At 39.0% G+C, this 19,245-nt stretch overlaps 1 protein-coding gene across 3 annotated transcripts in view; it reads right to left on the bottom strand.

The window, feature by feature from the left end:
- Positions 1-16,735, bottom strand: part of ica1 (islet cell autoantigen 1) — a 97,772-nt gene extending 81,037 nt beyond the window's left edge. For 2 of the 3 annotated variants that reach the window (XM_028817036.2, XM_028817037.2), the window contains exon 1: positions 16,597-16,735. The gene's annotated coding sequence lies outside the window, so the exon portion shown is untranslated. The remainder of the gene's footprint in view (positions 1-16,596) is intronic. The other variant, XM_051935827.1, reaches the window with a different exon arrangement.
- Positions 16,736-19,245: the final 2,510 nt, after the last annotated feature.

Here is a 19,245-nt window from a genome sequence, read left to right as displayed (position 1 = left end):
CGGACCTCTTGTCAATATAAAAATTTTATTTACTGCATTTCTTTTATGAAATGTCCAACAAGCTACATAGGTGAAACAGTGTGACAGCCAGCAGACCATTTCAGGATGCATATCTGTACCATTAAGATCAAAAACTTTACAGAGTACTGTTCACTGGATAACACTTCACATCCCTTGATCATAACTATGCTGATATCTCTTTGTGTTCTTTCACAGGGCCTCAAAGACACTTTTCAAATAAAAATCAGAAAAAAATTAAACTTCTCAGCCTGAGATTACATATGTCTGCAGGTCTCAATGATTGACTAACTTTTTAATCTTTCCCATCTTCTTCTCTAATGGCAGCATTTTCATACTTACTTTCACCTTTTCTCCGTTCATCTACCCTGGCTTTGTTCCCTACTTCTCCTCCTATATATGTTACCTGCTTTTTCCTATTCAGCTGCATACCTGATGAAGGCTACACAGTTGAAATGTTATGTATTTTAACTTCTTTCCTCTTCAGCGTATACAGTATATTTTATATATATATATATATATATATATATATATATATATATATATATATATATATATATATATATTGTCCTGCGGTGGGTTGGCACCCTGCCCAGGATTGTTTCCTGCCTCATGCCCTGTGTTGGCTGGGATTGGCTCCAGCAGACCCCCGTGACCCTGTATTCGGATTCAGCGGGTTGGAAAATGGATGGATGGATGGGATATATATATATATATATATATATATATATATATATATATAAATATAATATATATATCTATAATAATAAAAGGGCAAAGCCCTCACTGACTGACTGACTGACTGACTCACTCACTGACTGACTGACTCACTCATCACTAATTCTCCAACTTCCCGTGTAGGTGGAAGGCTGAAATTTGGCAGGCTCATTCCTTACAGCTTACTTACAAAAGTTAGGCACGTTTCATTTCGAAATTATACGCGTAATGGTCATAACTGGAACATATTTTTTGTCCATACACTGTAATGGAGGAGGCGGAGTCACGTATCGCGTCATCACGCCTCCTACGTAATGACGTGAACTAAAAACAAGGAAGAGATTTACAGCACGAGTCACACGCGGGAACGAAGGTAAATGACGTTAATTTTTGACTGTCTTTTAATACTGTGTAAGCATACATATTAACACATGTGCAATTAAACGTGTGCATTTACGGGGTGATTTCTCAGGCTTAAAAGCTCGCTTTTTATCAAACGCGGGAACAAAGGTAACTGACGTTGTTCACTGTCTTTTAATACTGTGTAACCATACATATTAACACATGTGCAATTAAACGTGTGCATTTACGGGGTGATTTCTCAGGCTTAAAAGCTCGCCTTTTACTAAAAAAGGTAAATGCTAAACTATTTTCAATCAGTTTAATGAAACGCTCCCGTTAAGGATTGCAATAACATATTCGCGAGATAAAACAACGAAGTAGGGGGAAATGACGTAAGAGCCGCAAACAGCGAAGAGCAAAAAATTAATTAAACAATTGAGAAGGGAGCGAGTGAAGCATTCAAGCATGTTCATAAGGGAAACAAAGCACGGTGTAAAACGTAAGTTTAAATTAAGTTTATAGAAACGCTCCCCCTGCGGATTGCAATAACATATTCGCGAAATAAAAGTTTAATGAGAAGACACGAGGTATAAACGAACCACACGCCGTGGCGCAACGTTAGGGGCAACAGTTTCAACCATTCTATGATCTGCTTCTCGCAACTGAAAGACGGCACATGGCGGATGTTAGCCGACTTGCTGACCGCAACATTAGGGGCTTCAACTCTGGCGCTGACGCCACATCTCAGTGCCAACACTTTCCACACTCTACTTAAAAAGACACGCCCTCCTCACTGGACAGTTAAAAAGACCAATCAAACTAACGATGACATCAAGTATTACCCAATCAAAAGTAGGAAAGGAGGCATCTTCATAAAATGCGTGTGGGATGATTTGCATGAGACGCTGCTTTAAAAAAAATGATAAAAAAAATACGGGACAAATCCCATCCAGTATTGATTCAAAACGGGACACGCAATTTCATTCTCAAATGCGGCACGATTCCGTATTTTAAGGACGGGTGGCAACCCTACAGTGCCAGGTAACCACCCATACAATCAGATTGTGATTCAGACTAGGAATGCAATGAATGTAATTACCCCGATCTACATACAACGCGAAAGTCTTGCAACATTCAAAGATGATGGTTTGGGATAAGTACACCATGCAACATAAAAGAGCTTATGAAGCCTTGAACCGAAAAAAGCAACATCTCAGAGATCGTACAAAAAAAAAAGGAGCAACAGTTTCAACCATTCTATGATCTGCTTCTCGCAACTGAAAGACGGCACATGGCGGATGTTAGCCGACTTGCTGACCGCAACATTAGGGGCTTCAAGTATGGCGCTGACGCCACATCTCAGTGCCAACACTTTGCAGACTGTACTTAAAAGACACGCCCTCCTCACTGGACAGTTAAAAACACCAATCAAACTAACGATGACATCAAGTATTACCCAATCAAAAGTAGGAAAGGAGGCATCTTCATAAAATGCGTGTGGGATGATTTGCATGAGACGCTGCTTTAAAAAAAAAAATGATAAAAAAAATACGGGATAAATCCCGTCCAGTATTGATTCAAAACGGGACGCGCAATTTCATTCTCAAACGCGGCACGATTCCGTATTTTAAAGGACGGGGTGGCAACCCTACAGTGCCAGGTAACCACCCATACAATCACATTGTGATTCAGACTAGGAATGCAATGAATGTAATTACCCCGATCTACATACAAGGCGAAAGTCTTGCAACATTCAAAGATGATGGTTTGGGATAATTAGTACTTATTAAGTACAACATTGAACATAAAACAGCTTATGAAGCCTTGAACCGAAAAAAGCAAGATCTCAGAGATCGTAAAAAAAAAAAAGGAGGTAATGTCGTTTTACTCGCTGTAGATTTTACTCAAACATTACCAGTTATTCCACGAGGGAGACCAGCAGATGAACTCAACGCGTGTTTAAAATCCAGGCTTCTCCCACGGTCGGTTATATGTCGCGTGTTCTCGGGTAGGTACACCAAAAAATGTATACATTTAAGCATGTAATGGGCAAAGAAAAAATGAGGTATACCCGAAGGCACTGCAGTAGTACTCAATGTAACTTTACGGCGAAGTACTGCCTTAAAATTGTTATTAAGAAGAAAAGTAAACATTTTTAAACTGAGGGAAAATATACAAATAATTATTTGTTAAGGATCTCTTTGTATACCACGTTGTCAGTTCGGCCCTATAAAACCTGCTTAACTTTTGTAAGTAAGGTGTAAGGAATGAGCCTGCCAAATTTTAGCCTTCTACGTACATGGGAAGTTGGAGAATTAGTGATGAGTGAGTCAGTGAGTGAGGGCTTTGCCTTTTATTAGTATAGATACCCTACAAAGGCGGAGCCATGATTCCGGTTGGACTTGAAACTGTTGATTCACTGTGGGAATTAGTAGTAATTGACAGTGGAGACAGAGAGGTAAAGCTCAGTTCCCTTAACCCACCTGAGATCTGTGAATTCTCATTGTCCACCTCACTCATATTTTTGCTTCCACTTTCGCTCTCGACTGGAGCCGATGCTGCAGTGTGAGGTCCAAGTAGATCCATTCCTTCGCCAGTCTCTTCCAAATAAGTCTCTGGCAGGCCGTATTGTAAACTTAAGACTGGATTAGGCTTTGATGAAGCTTTAGTTGCCTTTTCCTTATCTTTCTGAATCTTTGATCTTCTGCTCATGATTTAATGTACATATACGTAATTAAAACCTCTCAGGTTGATTAAATACAGGATACCTCAAAAAAGGCAAAATAACATTGCTGTCATTAGAGTTCCATCCTAGACATCCATTTCTCACAATGGATGAGACCAACAGTTCTTCGATGTGTTCATTTAGCTCTTTATGAAGAGCTTCATTTGCCAAACAATTTAAATATATACTCCTTTAAACCATTGTCCGCTATATTCTTTATAGCAAAATACCCGCGCTTCGCAGCGGAGAAGTAGTGTGTTAAAGAGGGGATGAAAAAGAAAAGGAAACATTTTAAAAAGAACGGAACATGATTGTCAATGTAAGTGGGCATTGTTATGAGTGTTGCTGTCAGATATATATATATATAGGAGGGCAGAGAGAGAGAGAGATAGATAGATAGAGAGATAGATAGATAGATAGATAGATAGAGAGATAGATAGATAGCGAGATAGATAGATACTTTATTAAGCCCAATGGGAAATTCACAAGACACACACAAAACACACACAGACACACATAAACATATATAGACATATATATATCTACATAGACACATATCTACATATACACATAGAGAGAGAGAGACATACACATATACACATCCACATAAATACATATATAGATACACGTATCAACATATATATACACATACAGAGACACACAGACAGACACACACACAGATACATATATACAGATACACACATACATACACATACATATATAGATATATATACACACATACTACATACACACACATATATATATATACACACACAGACACATATATATATCAATATATACAGTATATACATATCTACATATATATACACATATAATACATATCTACATATATATACACATATATACATACTACATATATATATATAGACATACATATATGCATACATACATTCACATATATATATATATATATATATATATATATATATATATACATATCTACATATACTGTATATATACATATATTATATATTATATATATATATATATATTATATATATATATATATATATATTATATATATATATATATATATAGGAAAATCCCGCACTTCACAGCGGCGAAGTACTGCTTTTAAATTTTTATTAAGAAGAAAAGAAAACCTTTTTAAACTGATGGAAAATATACCAATAACAATTTGTTAAGGATCTGTTTTTTTGTGAAGCTGCCTTTACATAGCTTCTCCGCTGTTTTATAAACAAACGCCATATAAGGCCGTCCTTTCTCCTTGCTTTGCGGTTCTGTAGTATTTTATTGTTCGTTTATTACGAGTGTTATAGTTATTGTGTAGCTATTTGAGACTCACTTTTCTGTTCAGGTACCCATTTCCTTTATGTAAACCGCGGATTCTCCGCTATTTTTTGTTTGTTTATTACGATTATAGTTATTTATTGATTCCCTTCTTTAGCTGACTGCCTGCTCATATAAGGCGCTCTGCTGTTTTTTTGTGAAGCAGCCTTTACACAGCTTCTCCGCTGTTTTATAAACAAACGCCATATAAGGCCATCCTTTTTCCTTGCTTCGCCAAGGAAGCAGCCTTTTTATTTAATCCACAGGTTCTCCGCTGTTTTATTGTTTGTTTATTACGATTGTTATAGTTCTCTTTGTATACCATGTTGTCAGTTCAGCACTCCGGTTGTAATATGACCAAGCCGTGCAGGCTTACTGTTGAGAATGCAACGTATAGTTGTACAGGAGAAAAGCAATCTTGCCTCAAATCAATGGCAACCTTTTGTAGGTCTATGAACTTAATTTATGCGTCACTCGCTCGCTTCTTATTGTTTCGCTGCCTTCTCAATTGTGTAATGAATGTTTTCTTCAGCGCTCTTTGGGGCTCTTCCTTGTTTTCTACGTACTGCGTTCACAGTCAGTTCACGTGATTACGTGGGAGGCGTGATGACGCAATACGCAACTCCGCCTCCCATGGCCATCGAGCTGCAGTAAATTACAGTATATGGACAAAAAAGAGGTTCCAGTTATGACCATTACGCGTAGAATTTCGAAATGAAACCTGCCTATCATTTGTAAGTAAGCTGTAAGGAATGAGCCTGCCAAATTTCAGCCTTCCACCTACACGGGAAGTTGGAGAATTAGTGATGAGTGAGTCAGTCAGTGAGTGAGTGAGTGAGGGCTTTGCCTTTTATTAGTATAGATATATATTATATATATATATATACATATATATTGTGGAGTATGGCCCGGACACTGATGGTTCACCCCACACATGTTTATTTACATACTCCATATTTATAAAAAGTGCAGCACAACCCCTAAACTCCCCCAAAGTCCAGGCCTCACAATGCCTTTTGCCTCTCTTCTTCAGGCCGCCTCCTTTCCTCTCCTCCAAGACCTTGTCTCGTCCTTCCGACTCCAGCCATCGAATGGAGGGAGGCGGCCCCTTTTATATCCACCCGGATGTGCTCCAGGTGCCTCCCAATGAGTGACTGCCGGCACTCCCAAGTGTGGCGGAAGTACCAGCTGCGCACCCAAAAGCACTCCGGGTGTCCCTGGTCTTCTGCCCCCCAGCACTTCCGGGTGTGGCGGAAGTGCTGAGGGTCAGGGCTCCAAAAGCATTGGGGCGCCCCCTCGCGGTGACCACAGGCCCCTATAGGGTTGAGCTTCCAAGCTCAGTTCCCGTGGTCCCCAAAGCCACCAGGGCGGTCGCCCTCACGTGGTCTGGGGGAGGTGTAAGCCCTCCTCCAGTCCTCCGCGACGTCCTGGCTGGGTACCACTCCCAGCCACCTGTGACAATATATATATATATATATATATATATATATATATATATATATATATACACACATTCACATGCACAAAAACACATATACATACATACAGTACTGTGCAAAAGTTTTAGGCAGGTGTGAAAAAATGTTGTAAACAAAGAATGCTTTCAGAAATATAAATAATGATTGTTTATTGTTATCAATTTACAAAATGCAAAGTGAGCGAACAAAAGAAAAATCTAAATCAAATCAATATTTGGTGTTACTACCTTTTGCCTTCAAACCAGCATCAATTCTTATAGGTACACTTGCACAAAGTCAGGGATTTTGTAGGATTATAGTCAGGTGTCTGATCAACCAATTCTACCAAACAGGTGCTAATGATCATCACTGTCACATGTAGGTTGAAACACAGTCACTAACTGAAACAGAAACAGCTGTGTAGGAGGCTTAAAACTGGGTGAGGAACAGCCAAACTCTGCTACCAAGGTGAGGTTGTGGAAGACAGTTTCATGTCATGGCAAGATTGAGCACAGCAACAAGACACAAGGTAGTTATTCTGCATCAGCAAGGTCTCTCTCCCAGACAAAGATTTCAAAGCAGACGGGGGTTTCAAGATGTGCTGTTCAAGCTCTTTTGAAGAAGCACAAAGAAACGGGCAACATTGAGGATCATAGACGCAGTGGTCGGCCAAGGAAACTTAGTGCAACAGATGAAAGTCACATCAAGCTTATTACCCTTGAAATCGGAAGATGTCCAGCAGTGCCATCAGCTCAGAACTGGCAGAAACTAGTGGGACCCAGTTACACCCATCTATTGTCCGGAGAAGTCTGGCCAGAAGTGGTCTTCATGGAAGAGTTGCAGCCAAAAAGCCATACCTCCGACGTGTAAACAAGGCCAAGCGACTCAAGTATGCACGAAAACATAGGAACTGGGGTGCAGAAAAATGGCAGCAGGTGCTCTGGACTGATGAGTCAAAATTTGAAATATTTGGCTGTAGCAGAAGGCAGTTTGTTCGTCGAAGGGCTGGAAAGTGGTACAATAATGACTGTCTGCAGATAACAGTTAAGCATGGTGGAGATTCCTTGAACGTTTGGGGCTGCATTTCTGCAAATGGAGATGGGGATTTGGTCAGAATTAATGGTGTTCTCAATGCTGAGAAATACAGGCAGATACTTATCCATCATGCAATACCATCAGGGAGGCGTATGATTGGCCCCAAATTTATTCTGCAGCAGGACAATGACCTCAAACATACGGCCAAAGTCATTAAGAACTATCTTCAGCGTAAAGAAGAACAAGAAGTCCTGGAAGTGATGGTATGGCCCCCACAGAGCCCTGATCTCAACATCATCGAGTGTGTCTGGGATTACATGAAGAGACAGAAGGATGTGAGGAAGCCTACATCAACAGAAGATCTGTGGTTAGTTCTCCAAGATGTTTGGAACAACCTACCAGCCGAGTTCCTTCAAAAACAGTGTGTAAGTGTACCTAGAAGAATTGATGCTGTTTTGAAGGCAAAGGGTGGTCACACCAAACATTGATTTGATTTAGATTTCTCTTTTGTTCATTCACTGCATTTTGTTGATTGATGAAAATAAATGATTAACACTTCCATTTTTGAAAGTATTCTTTATTTACAGCATTTTTTCACACCTGCCTAAAACTTTTGCACAGTACTGTACATATACAACAACTCATCCACCCATTTTCAAATCTGCCTAATCCAGTCAATGGCTATGAAGAAGTAAGATTTATCACATTATGCATTTCATAGCTGGATGGCAAACCAGTCCAACAAAAGGGCATACTTAAACACACATCCACACTCAATCAGAAGTGAGGTAAAGACACACCACTTACCCTAACATGCACTACAGCTTACACAACCACAGATGCTACCTCTTTAAGATGTAGAAGGAAAACAAATAGAATGCAAAGAACAAAACCCATGGAGTCATAGAGGTAGGTTAGGAATTAAATTTAGGATGAGGTATTGATACAACAGGATAAGATTGTGTGATGCTTTTATTACTGGGCAGCAAACATACAAGCTATAAAAACCTGGACACAAATAGATGAAAATACACAAGCTTGGTCCACAATAGAAATAAAATCCTGCAGTTCCTCTTTATATTCCTTGCTTTGTGACCCAATAAATGCAAATAATCGCCAATATACTAATAACCCAATTGTGTTTCACTCACTCAGAATATGGAACCAATGTAGAAAGTATTTTAAGATGGAGAATCTTTTATCTGTGGCACCTCTGCATGAGAACCACCTTTTTCAACCCTCGCAAACATTTACAGTCTTTAATATCTGGAAAACATTTGGGATTAAATTGCTTAGAGATCTGTACATAGACAACATCTTTGCATCCTATGAACAATTACATTCCAAATTTAATTTTCCAGCAACACATTTCTTTCACTACCTTCAAATCAGAAACTTTGTTAATCAGAACCTGCCCAATTTTCCCCATCTCCCACCTTCCTCTATGCTGGAAAAAATATTGCTCCGTTTCGAGGACTCAGACAACATTTCTGCAATAAATAAAATTATTTTACAGTCCCTCTCTTTCAAAGATCCAAGAGGACAGTGGGAAAAGGATCTCTCACTCAACATATCAGAAAAGGAGTGGAAGGTAGCAATGCAGAGAATTAATTCAAGCTCCATATGCACAAAGCATACAATTATTCAACTCAAAATTATATATCGAGTAGTGCTGGGCGGTATACCGGTTCATACCGAAAACCGTTTTTTTATTTTTGTTATGATATGGATTTTTCTTATACCGCAACACCAGTTTAAATTGCCTAAACGACGTTCGTAACATGGTGCAGCGGGAAACTGTTCAAGTGGGGACCTTTTTCAAAGCTACACCGCTAATCACAGAGGTGTTGCGCGGGGACTCTTTTTCACTGCTACACCGCTAAATAGGTAGTGGTAGTGTAGGTATTGCGTGGTGAAAATGGACAGAGAACATTCCGAAACTGAAGAAGTAGCTGACGATAAAGTTGAACATGATGACACAGAAGAACTTTTGCCGAAAAAATGGAGTCACGTCCGTTGCCTGGAGATACTTTGGTTTTAAAAGGTCGGATGTGGACCATTATGTTCAAATGTGTAAATACTGTTTCTTTACTACTGGATAATACTGCAAGCCAAGTTGAACTTGTTTTATTTGTTTTCAATACAGTGTAATGTACCTGGGTACTGTGTAATAGTGTGACGACCTGTTGACTTTATTCTCAACATCCATCCATCCATCCATTTTCCACCCGCTGAATCCGAACACAAGGGTCACGGGGGTCTGCTGGAGCCAATCCCAGCCAACACAGGGCACAAGGCAGGAAACAATCCTGGGCAGGGTGCCAACCCACCGCAGGACACACACAAACACACCCACACACCCACACACCAAGCACACACTAGGGCCAATTTAGAATCGCCAATCCACCTAACCTGCATGTCTTTGGACTGTGGGAGGAAACCGGAGCGCCCGGAGGAAACCCACGCAGACACAGGGAGAACATGCAAACTCCACGCAGGGAGGACCCGGGAATCGAACCCAGGTCCCCAGATCTCCCAACTGCGAGGCAGCAGCGCTACCCACTGCGCCACCGTGCCGCTTATTCTCAACATTTCCACTTTAATCTCACCGTTTATGTCAAGATTAAAGTCGACATGTTGACTTTATTTTCGTAATTTGTCATTAAAGTAGAACATCGTAAACTAAACTTCATCGTAAAATGAATATTTAATTTACTAGATTTTCTCAAACCCCGTCATAAGTTATATAACACATTAAATGCTTTGTGTTAAGTGTTCCCCGAGCCATGTTAAATCGGTACGTGCTTCTTAAACTGACTTCCTCTTGTACTGAGGAGGCGCCGCAGCAATCGCCGCACAGAATCCATTCACTTCATGATATTCCCGCTCTCAGAACATTTAGTACGCTAAGATAAATACTTGATATCATTTTCATGATGAAATACATTAATGCATGTATTAATCATGTGGGGGCACGGCAGCGTGGAGGTGGCACTGCTGCCTCGCAGCAAGGGTGTCTCGGGTGTACCCTGCCTTGAATTTGCATGTTTTTCTGGTGGGTTTACTCACCGTGCTTCAGTTTCCTTTCAAAGTCATGTACTGTAGGATGTGTGGTTTTGTTATGCTATATTGACCCTGCTAGTGTACGTTTTGCTCGTATTCACCCTGCGATGTGCTGGCGACTCGTTCAGGATTTGCTCCTGCCTCGCACACAATGCTTGCTGGGATGGGCGCAACTCTGAATGGATGGCATAATTAAACATGTATAACGAAGATATTTTTAAAGTTCTGAACACTCCATGGGCTAAGTTTATAACTAGCTTTAATTTCACAAAGACGTTTATCGTGTGGTGATTGGTTATGTGGAGACAGAAAAAGGAAGGATAGGAACTGGGGTTTTGGTACGTCAGACAGACTGCACGCGTGCAATAAAAAAAGCCCGCTCAGAAGAACATCCATTGAATTCCGTGTTCGTGTCTCTGACCAGCAGATCACAAACTCAACATTTACACAATATTTAAGTTAAACCTTTGCGATACCCATTCATACATCCAGTTTTTTGGAGCCTCGTCACACCTGCCATAAAGTTCTCTACACTGAACATACACCTGGAGACCCCTTACTACAAGGGAGCAGTACTACCGCCTCACTACCGTGCATGTTTAACACTAGAATTACCAGAGTCTACGAAAAAACTCGTAGATCCGGCCCACCTTAAAACCGTTCTCACCTCTCTTTTGTCTTCTAAATGTGTCGATTAAGAGGAGCAGCGAGCAGCCGGCTATTCCATCCCCCACCGTCGCAGAACGTTCACTAAGTTTTCCCAGCTCATGGCTTGTTTGATTATCTGGGAGTGACTGAACTGCTGGAGTTTTAGAATGAAAATAATAGATCGCTATTTGGAATACATGCATTTCATGCGTGTTCCGTTTCTACAGTAATCTGTGTAAACACATTGCTAAAACAGAAACCTTTTCATATTTTAGTAATAAATGTTGCAAAATGTAGGCATAAACTATAGAATCTGTGAAGCCTGACGTCCAAACATCAAATAAACATTTTCACAAAAGGTTCAAGGATGCTACAACAGCTTCCGTGGCTTAACGCTACGGTTTGCTGACTTGGGGCACAACAGCCCTGTCGTGCTACAGAGACGTGAGTTCGATTCCCAGCTTTGAAGAAAGTGGTTTTTTTTTTCCCCTCAAACTGACATTGAATTTATAAATTGGTATGCACTGTAAATCGTTAAGTTTAAAATGTCAATCGCGGTTATTTCTGTTGATTAATTCATGCTTTTTTACTTAGAGTCAGAACAGGAGCTTTTTCTGCTTATTCAGCTTCTGATCTGACTCAAACAGCGCCAGTATAACTTCACACCCGATCTGACGCTGTTCATTTTCAAATAATATTGCATTACTTCGACGATGTTTTCTGATTGGTACTATTCGCATCATAAAATGATTTCTTCAAAACGTCACATATATTTGTCTCTTTTCTTTTTTTAAAATGTGTGTTGTAGCACGCAGCAACTGGCCACCTGCATGTTCTCGCGCACACTGAATAAGACAGCGCTATATGCAATCATCAGATTCAAATGTTAACAGTTATATAGCACAGAATGGAAATCAGCAGTTCTTAGCATTGCACCACGCAAGCTGTCATATCAACCGCCTACTGTAACTTGCTTTCTTTTTTCTTCGGTTATAGTCTTGAATAAAAGTGCACCTGTTTTGTTATATTTTTACATCAACATATGTTCCTGTGTTTGAGCTACATGGGCATGCTCAAAAAATACACGTGTAATGCCACGAAAAGTGCATGCAGACACTTCAGTACACTGTAGAGCTTTAGCGCGTCTTTATGTGAAAACAGCAGTATCAGATGGGGAGTGTCTGATGATTGCATATAGCGCTGAAGTTACTGCTCTTTACTAGGCTTTCCTCTGCATGTCCGGGAGTACAAAAGAAACAGCATACAGCAACATGTGGGGATTGGCAATATTGGGGGAAAAAAAACACGTGGTCGTATGTATCGTGATACACTGCAGAACTATAGAGCGTCTTTATGTGAAAACAGCAGTGTCAGGTGGGGGGCGGTAGGGAAGTATCCTGAACGCGACTGAGACAATGAAAAGTGAATTTAAAAAAAAAATAAAGCTAACCTTTACAAATATCATAAATTACACCGGCTGTTACAGACTGAAATCAAATGTATCTTTTTATTCTAAAATAGTGAAAATAAGAACACTTCTCAAAATGGAGTTGTGCAGGATCGAACTCACGACCTTTGAATTCCCAGTCAGCGATTGATACTGTTGCGCCACGGAAGCAGTGATAGCTAATGCGTGTCAAAGTCGCACACTAAGGCGGCTTTTTTTGGCGGCGGCTTTTTTTTTTGTACTTTTTGTGAAAGTGTTTCTTTGATATTTGGACTTCAGGCTTCATACATTATATAGTTTATGCCTACATTTTGTCATTTGCTACTAGAATATTGTAAACCGTTTCTGTTTTAACAATGTGTTTACACAGATTACTGTAGAAATGCAACACATATGAAATGCATGTGTTCCAAATAACAATCTATTATTTCTACTCTAAAACTCCACTTCAGTCCCAGATAATCAATCAAGGCATGAGCTGGGAAAAGCTCGTTTACGTTCTAAGTCGTTGGGGGGATGGAATAGCCGGCTGCTGGAAGCTTGTCTTTATCAGTACATTTAGATGACAAAAGACGCTGGCGGAGAGATGAGAACGGTTTTAAGAAGCGATTTAAGGTGGGCCGGATCTACGAGTTTTTTCGTAGGCTCTGGTAATTCTAGTGTTAATACCTGCTTTAATGCATTTCATCATGAAAATGATATCAAGTATTTATCTTTGCGTTCTAAATGTTCTGAGAGCAGGAATATCATGAAGTGAATGGATTCTGTGCAGTGATTGCTGCGGCGCCTCCTCAGTACAAGAGGAAGTCAGTTTAAGAAGCGTAGTGATTAACAACTGGGTCGGGGAACACAACACAAAATATTTAATATGCTGCATTAACTTATTATGCGGTTTGAGAAAATCTAGTAAATTAAACATTGATTTTAGGATGAAGTTTAGTTTACGACATTCTACTTTAATTATAAAATAAACTATGAGAATGAAGTGGAAATGTCGACTTTAATCTCGACATAAGCGTCAAAATTAAAGTGGAAATGTCGAGAATAAAGTCAACATGTCGACTTTATTCTCGACATATAGTTTGTTTTCTTCTTCCCTGTGTCCGTATTTTTTTTTCTTCACCTTGGCCCTAATACGATTCCGTAGGGCTATACCACAAATAGCATTATAAATACAAGTTGCAAGTTTTATTATTTATGCATATAGCTTAGCTTGAAGCAAGGTCCATATTAATGCAGTTTGCCTAAATGATGGTTCAGTTGGTAAAGATGTCATCACCAAGTTGCACTTGTTTTACTTTATTTTAATTTGGTGAATACTGTGAAATGCACCTGGGCTTGAAGTCTTGAAGTAATAGTCCAACTATCAGTAATAATACTATTATTTATTTTATTGTTATTATTTATTTGTTTAAATATTATGCAGTTTAATGATGGTAAAGTTTTAAAAGTCACTTTAACGTGTCAGTGGACAGAGATGGTTAACATTAACAGAAAGTGTAGCTGGTTTATAAAAAATATTTACTATTTATTCCTTTTCTAAGACATGTTCAGTGCAATACAACTTTTGACAAGCACCTCTGGATATTTTACTAAAATCTAAAATGCCTCTTTGGATGGTTGAAAATATGTTGTCAAAATTATAGTTTAAGTTTTTGCAAAATTTGTTCAATAAAAAGGTTCTATATTTTGACTGCATCTGTCATGCAATGTGATTAATTCTCTTCATTAGTGCCACCCCCTTGAAAACTATCACTTTATGGGGCCATGCAAACCTGTATTAATACTTGTGTACACATTAAAATGTTTTTTTGTACAATGTACAATTCTCATAACAGTGGAACAGGTTATTCTTAGCCAGTCTACTGCAGTAATTGCAGTGGAAAATGTGGTTAGCATCTACTCATGCATGGGGAAATAAATACCGTTGAATACCATGAAACCGGGATAATTTAGAAAAATACTGTGATATAGAATTGTGGTCATACAGCCCACCCTTAATATCGAACACATCTCTCTCGCTTAAAATTGTCCAAAATGTTTCCAGGGCAACATCCAACCTGCAAACACTGCAGTCAAGTTCCAGCCTCACTGGGTCACATGTTTTGGGCCTGCACCATATTAACATCATTCTGGCACAAAATCTTTAAATGCCTTTCAGACAGCCTTGGTGTCACAAACCCTCCTAACTCATTAACAGCTGTTTTTGGTGTTCTTCCAGATGGGCTTAAAGTGGAGAAGGACAAATAAACTGTGATTGCCTTCACTACACTATTGGCACGCAGACTTATTTTGCTAAACTGGAAGAATCCTAAATCTCCTCGTTTAAGTCAGTGGGTAACCGATGTTTTATATTATTTGAAATTGGAAAAAATCTAATTCTCATTTAGAGGATCTGTGCAGAACTTTTTCAAAACCTGGCAGGATCTAATCAATAATATTTTAGAATAAGCTCTTAAAGCACTGAGGAAGTAGATTCTCTTCCCATCTCTTTTTCTTCTCCATTTATCATTATCTGCCTATTAATCTCATCAATTTATTTATTTTTACTAGCTTTATTCCATTGGCCATGCTCTGTTTCTCAGGGGTGGGTGTTGATTTGTTTTCAATCCTATTTTTTGTAAAAATTGATCTATTTGTATGGAATGATTACAATAAAATTAAAAAAAAAAAAAAAGATTGTGTGATGCTTCTTAGTCAATATGGCAACATGATGTATGTTCATCTGCATATGCAAGTAAGAATTTCACTGTACTCTGTGACAATATTGACCCTGTACACTTTGCTATTATTTAACCAAAACAAGTTTAATGGACCTTATGGTCTCCTCTCATTTGCCAACATTCTTATGGTTTTATGTTTACTATCCAGGGGCCATATGTCATAAGTCATTGGGACTCTGCTCTGTTGGGCCCTTGAGTAAGGCCCCTAACCTGCAATTGCTGAGCACTTTGAGTAGTGAGAAAAGCGCTATATAAATGCAAAGAATTATTATTATTATTATTATATGTTCGCAGTGCTAACCCCTGCAACACTGTGCTGCCTCATACTGTAAATGACAATGAATAACTTCAGGAAGTCGACCATCCGCTTTTACTAACAGCATATGCTACTGCATAACCTTGCAAAGAAGATCATTACTCAAACATTAACATACTTCCTTATAGTTTATATATGTAGAGGTGCCATATGATGTTTTACTAAGGTGTACATTTGTTCTGATTTATTTTATTTTATTTCCAGATCTGTTTTTTATACTACAGGCTTTAACAAATATTGTTGAAAATGTAGAAAAATTGGGAAAAGCCACAAAATGAACTGGGCTGAATCCACCTTAAAGACTAATGCATTCAAATACATAAGTCTATGTCCCTTGACAGGCGCTGTTTTGATTTTTGTCAGCGCTGCGGTAATTCTTATTTTTGCAACAGTTGTTACACTTCAGCCTATTTTGAGTCCTCACGGCCGCGACTCGAACATGGCACATTTTGTATGACGCGAGGCCTCTGTGCCATATGGCAGACAGGACAGGATGAAACAGGTGAACAAGTATTGTTCGTCGAGAATATATCCGCTGGAACTACAAATCCTGTCGAATAAGTAATAACGTGTAAGTGTTAATGCATTGTCGTTATTTTAAACCCAGGATCTCCATGAAGCCACACCAGAATAAACAAAACCAGCTTTTCTTGTTAGTCGTGTCAGCTGTATATCGCTCTCCAGAGCACTCAATAATGAACATAGTTTCTGCTCATACCCGAAAACGAATCGTATTTTAATAACACACACATCATAATTCACACAATAAAAAATAGTTCCAAAACGTAACGTACCTAAAGAATACAATATCGTGAGAACAGGTCCAAGTTTGAGATCTACGCTTGTTTCTGCATCTTTACATAGGAGCCTGAAGGTGTCTGTCCCCACGCAGCTGACGGTGACTCCGCAATGACGTCACGGAGAACACCCAGTGTGAGCGACGTGCTGCCAGAGGAGGGGGCAGGGAGCGCGTGCACCTGCCTTCATTAACCGGGACACGTTGCATTAGCCAGCCTTCAAAAAAGCGTCAGCATCGCGGAAGAAAGCAAAGAATCGACAGCGTCATTTACCGTCAGTGAGCGGCCACTACCCGTTAGTGCGTGCAACGCAGCTTTACGAGCCAATGCATGTTTCTGCTAGCATTTTAGAAGATGTGTATATATGGAGTATACTCTTATGCCATTTTATTTACGTTCTCCCCACTGTACAACATATTCCATTGTATTTAAAATAGTAGTAATCGAAATCACGCAATTATATCTGCACGCATGCTTACATACGTAGGATATTATTGTAACCGGGACCCAGATCGCTTTTCCCGTATGTCGTGACACTTCTTTATTTCTGACGTTAATCCCATAAACGTATAAACCCAACTACTGCAGATGGGTAAGCGCGTTGCCCCGGGTAAAACCGAATCGTGAGAAGAACACACAAACCATGGGACACAAATACAGGAGCGTTGTTGGAGCATGTTTGTGTGACATCAGATATTTACAAAGAAACAATCGCCGTCAGTTATTTTCACTGTTAACCAATCATTGGAAAGTGGACGTCAAAAATGCTATGGTGTCCAATACCTCTTCGCACTCAGGTAGGCGGGAATACAGTTTAACCAGCCAATCGTCTTCATCTGCTGCGTAACATTTCCTAGACGGAGGTAGCGCATGCGATCTTTCTGCGCTAAGCTTTTTGTGCTTCCGTAACACTATTTACATTTTTACCAGATAGGACTTGAAGTATTAAAAATTCAGCCGCTAAATTTTTAACCTAAATTTTCACTCACTCAGTTTTCTCAAAGTCCTGTCTCGATTTCAGGGTTGCTGAGATCCGAGACCTTTTCCGAAAGCGTCATCGGGCGCAAATAAGGAACAAATACGTGGACGGGGCATTCTGCTATACCTGGACACATTCATTAACATGGTACATGTTAAACATCACCCTGTTGTGCGGATTCAGCAGAGTAACTGGTGAAAACCAACACGAGCATAAGGTACATATTCACTTCTATGGTTGGGCTCAGAACCCACCAGGACCCTGGAGAGTTGCGATCCAGCATATCTAATATGTGCATTCAGCTGCATAAATGTAATTCTGCATTAATTTGCAAGTAACAAAGATTTTAATCACTGACAGACGCCCATAATAAATACAAAGCAACTTCACTCCTTCATCTATATATTTTTGAGTAAAATGGGATTTTCTTGATTTTATTAGATCAAATACATTAAAATTAGTATAACTGGTTAGTGGCAGGCAATTCTGAAAAATAAAAGGGACAGTGATGAATAAGGCTCAATAAATCACTCTGAACAGCCATTACTTTCTTAATACTTGTAACACAGGACACTGCACTGTACATCCTGTATGGGATTCCATCCAGTGTTCTGTGGCTGATAAGTTTCTGTCATCACAACAAAATAGTCTAAAGTAAATTTCCCCCTGGGGACAAATATCTATCTATCTATCTATCTATCTATCTATCTATCTATCTATCTATCTATCTACAGTCTTATGCCATTGAAAGATTAATTAAATTAACAAATTAGCATGTAAATTTATGCCTGACTACAGAAAACATTGATTTGGTCATGCAGTTTACCACAGACTCTCATTTTACTGACTCCATTTTTTTTTAGTATATTTCTATCCAAGATTTTTTTTTTTGGCTCCTATCATATTATGGGTATGTTGTCAAAGTGGTAGTGTTTTGTGAAATAACATAACCCTAAACCTTTACCTGCAAATAGTAAAATGTTAGTGAGCAGTCAATTAATAATAATAATAATAATGATGATGCATGATTGCTTGTCTACAAAATCGAGTCACTGTTTTCCAGCTTTTTCTGTCTTTTTTTCCAACTACTTTAGTAAAGCAAATATCAAACTTATGAAGTGAAATATTTATGTTAAACCACTCAGCATTTTTGTGCATACATGAAAGAGAGGACACCATATTAACAGAAGTTTGACATATACTTCCAGGAAAATCATAAAGCAAAATTTTTGTAATTTACATCCTCAGCCATGCTAAATCAAACATCAGCCGAAGGTTCAGTTTTCTTTTTCTGCAGAAGACAGAAGACATACACATTTTGAATTGTTTGAGATGCATAAAAAGATTAGCAAAATAAGATCAAGAACACATAATTAGCTTATTTACTTGTCTGTAATTGTTAGGAAAGAAAGGTTAACAACCCATAAAAAGATTTTATGAAAAGAACATGCCCACCAAGAATAAATGAAGTAGCTACTGATTTACAGCTGCACTGTACTGTACTGCCAAAGATTTTCTGTTGTTTTAAAGAATGAAAGTGAAAGTCTGAACTGCTCTTCACAGAGTTAAAATGACTTGTTGCTGATTTGGTTAAAGTAGAACTAAACAAAATACAATACAACACTTGGACATTTAATGCTGCTGCCATCTGCTATAAAAATTGTTTT

This window comes from Erpetoichthys calabaricus, chromosome 13 (assembly GCF_900747795.2).
Source record: "Erpetoichthys calabaricus chromosome 13, fErpCal1.3, whole genome shotgun sequence".
Lineage (NCBI taxonomy): Eukaryota > Metazoa > Chordata > Cladistia > Polypteriformes > Polypteridae > Erpetoichthys > Erpetoichthys calabaricus.
This window is presented reverse-complemented; position numbering and strand designations above follow the sequence as displayed.